The sequence below is a fragment of the Armigeres subalbatus genome, chromosome 2 (assembly GCF_024139115.2).
Source record: "Armigeres subalbatus isolate Guangzhou_Male chromosome 2, GZ_Asu_2, whole genome shotgun sequence".
NCBI classification, from domain to species: Eukaryota; Metazoa; Arthropoda; class Insecta; order Diptera; family Culicidae; genus Armigeres; species Armigeres subalbatus.
The window spans coordinates 54,154,554-54,158,493 of NC_085140.1; positions in this window are offsets into that span (position 1 = coordinate 54,154,554).

The following is a 3,940-nucleotide window of genomic DNA, read 5'->3' on the forward strand; positions in this document are numbered from 1 at the left end:
GGATTCGTGTAGAATTCTGTTCAGGATTCCTGTAGAATCCTGTTCAGTATTCGTGTAGAATTTCGGCTCAAATACTGAAAACGGCTCAATTCGATTCAAAACCATCTATGGATGCACAAATTTTAAATGCATTTTACATTTGTTTACTATAACATATATAAAATTGCTTTGTTTATTGGATGTGAAGATATTAAAAAGCGGTATGTAAAATTTTTCGTGGATAAACCATTTCTTCCTTTTCATGTATTGTTCTTCAATGAAGTTAGTTATTAGGAGAGTTACATTTTCTATTCGCGTTTCTCTTATCATGGCCTCTAAGTCGGACTGCATTGCAGAATAAATTTGAAGCAAATTTCTTCTTTGACACATTTGTTCACAACTGCAGTCCGGTGTTATTGGAAATGAAACTGTTTCGTTACATAACTCGTCTTGATCTCAAGCAGCTACGCCGTTGAGAGGTCATAGACCTACTTATGCGATATTTTTTAGGAACACTTCCGTTTGTGCTAAAGTCCACGACTTGAGAGGTTTTCTGGTTTTTGTAGACGAAACGTTGGGTTAGTGAAGAAAAAGATGAACGTACGCAAAATAGCTGATTTGGTTCCTGGGTGCGAATTGGCTGTCAAAATATTGAAAGTTTTCGACCCTCTCTACTGCTTGCCCGGCTTCCGTTAAGTTGTAGGAGTTGTTCGTGTTGACATCCAAGGGTCGGTAGAAAGGATTGACAGAGAGTGTTTGTAACTACAAGAATGGCTGAGATGGCGAGGAAGACTAATTGATAGGAGAGTGTGAATTCTTCGACCAGACAGGGACCGGGGGTCGAATTGATAATGGTGTGAACTGTACTAAGATTGCAAGCTCAAGCCAACTCAAACTGTCACTAAACATTCTTCCGAGATTACTTTTAATTTTGAATCCTTTGGACACATCTAATAAACTAGCAGAACTGTGGTTGCAGCTTTCGTTCACACTTCTTCAGACCGCATTGATAATTGAAAGCGAAAAGACTCGCGACATAAACCGTAAATCACCACGATATTCTATACAGGCATACCTCGATAGTACGTACACCTCCGTAATTTTAGTGTACGTACTATCGAAGCGTACGTACTATCGAAGCAAAAAAATACCGAACAAAAAAAATTGTTTTGCCCTTTCTATTTATTTGGGAGTGGTGTAATATTTATAAAACCGCTCGGAAGCCAAAATTTCCATAGAAGGCTCTGTATTCTAAGTAAATTTATATTTGATATAGAACACAACGGAGCAGCATGACTCAGATTTTTCTTGAAATGGTGACTAACATGTAGCATTGCGCGATAATTTTGCGCTATGCCTTGTCCTTGTAAATGTTAGGCTATTGTTTTTATGAAATATTGTATGTTAATGCTTCGGAACATCCATAAATTACGTGATATTCGTGACGTTTCAAAGATATCTTACGCATCATGCATAATTATGCATGTTACTACAAAAAGTGACGATTGGGGGTACTTTTTTTCTGATAATGTGGGATTGTTCTTCAGGAAACTAAGGAATTACTCCAAGAACACCCTCTGAAATTCTATTAGAATTTTTTTCGTGTTTAAATTTGAAGTTATTTCAAAACTTTATTTGAATTTTGTTTTGACATTCATAAATATTTTCCTCTAAAAATTCCTTAGGAAATTCATTCTCCTAGATTTGTTTCAGATATTCTCCTAGGATTTTTTTTTCGAGAATATATCCAGGAAATCCATAGGTAAATCCATCAAGATTTTTTCGAAACTCAAACTCAAACCAAGAAATCCATCGTGATTTTTTTTTTCAAAAATTACTTTAGGAAATTTTTAGGATATCCTTTCGGATACCTCATTCTTCCTGAAAAAAGAGCTTCCCGGAGCAGTTCTTGATGGAATTTTCTGCAGAATAATTTTAGAAAATTCTGTGGGAATTCCGAAACGAATTCCCGGATAATTCTTGAAGAACTTTTCGGGGAGAATTCTGAAGAAGTTCTTCAAGTAATTTCCGGGGAAATTATTTGCGGATTTTTTGGGGATACATGGAGAAATTTCTGGAATAAAAAGTGAGAGAGTTTCTCGAAGAATTTTCGGGGTTATTGTTTTGAGATATTGCTGCGAATTCCTGGAAAAAAATCTCGGAGAATACTGAAGGGCATTTTGGATGATTTTTGAAAAAAAATTAAGCAAGGTACCGTAGAAATTTTGAGAATGACTGCAGGATTTTCCGGGAGAACCCCTTAAAAATTTCCAGAGGAATTTCTTGGTGAATTTTTATAGGTAATTCCGAAAGAGTTTAGACCAGTGGTGGAAATCTGTGAACCTTGGAGACATAAAACAAGAAGTAGGCCATGCAACATACTTGCGAACACTTGTTTTGCTTTTTCTTGCCTACCTACTACTATGCAGAGAAAACAGAAAAGCGAACAACGAAAAATGTTCGTGGAGCTTCGCGAGTCATTCGGGTTAATTTGCAAAATGTCATAAACCAACCTCGGAACATGATTCTCACGGATGTTCGAGCAAGAACACATTTGTTCATTGTTTTTGTGTTTATGTTAAGTGAAATTTATCCATTTTAAGTAACCTCAAATACTCGCGATCGTGATTTTTACTCGTGAAAAAAATACTGCCCTGCTTTTTGTCTTTGCTCTGCCCGTACACGTGAACAAATCAAGCGCTAGAAAAATCGCAGGCAGTAGGTTCGCGCGATTACGGCATTTCTAGTAAATTACTCTTTTCTTACTCGTGAGGCGAGTATTTTCAGCACTGGTTTTGACGAAATTTAATTTTTGTAGCCAGATGAATTTGCAGACGAATTTCCAAGAGAATTCCAGAAGAAAAAAAAACGGGAACAATTTTCCGGGGGAGTTCTTGCAGGAATATCCGGAAGAATTCCAGGGGCGTGAGTATCAAGGGCTTCCACCAGAGTTTATGAAGAAATTCAATGAGAATTTCCGGAAAGACCTCGAAGTAATTAATGGAGAGATATTGATGGAATTTCTGGAGTTACTCCAGAGAGAATGCGCGGAGGAGTTTACATGGGAATTTCTGAATGATTTTCTGATGGAAGTTCTGAGAAAGGGGATGTGGAATTTTCTAAGAGAATTCCTAAGTAACCTAAGTAATTGCTGAAGAAATAACCGCGAAAATAATGGAATTTAGAGGGTATATTTGGAAGGATTAACGGAGAAATATTTGGCTATAATTTAAAGATGGATGTTCGGAGAAATTTCATAAAAATTTACAGAGAAATTCCTAGAGGAACTTCCGGAAGAATTTCTGAAGGAACCTCAGAGGAATTCCTGAGGAACTTTCAGAGAAATATCTGGAAAAACTCCCGTAGGAATTCCCGTAGAAACTTTCGGAGGAATTCCTAGAGGAACATCCAGATAAATTCCGGAAAACTTGTAATACACGAAATTGAATCACGCTGCCGCAAATCACCACCACGCCACTGCCACTAGGTGAAAATGATCTATCACGCCTCACCGTTGAGTTAAATCATGTATGTAATTTTCGACCAAACTACCAAGGTATCCCTTGGGAGGAACTACTGTTCCAGGATAAACTTCTTCGGAAATCCCAGTAAGACGTCTCAGAGGAAATTTTCGACCAAAAATGTTCATAAGACGAGTTTGTACAATCCTATTTAATTCCACCACTTAATTGTTAATTGACTCGAGTCAAGTACGAGACACTGAAGACGACCTTACTGTTTAGGTCGAAATACGTATCTGTCAAGGTACAATTAAGTGGTGGAATTAAATGGGATTGTACAAACTCGTCTTATGACAAGTGAAGACATTCCACTAGGAAGCTCAAAATAATTTTCTTAACAAAAATTTTCCTCATTTTAGTAACGCTGCTAATTTGTTTCTCAAGAAAAAAAATGTGGAACTAAACTTAATGTGAACTTAATTTAACAGTAAAATATCTTG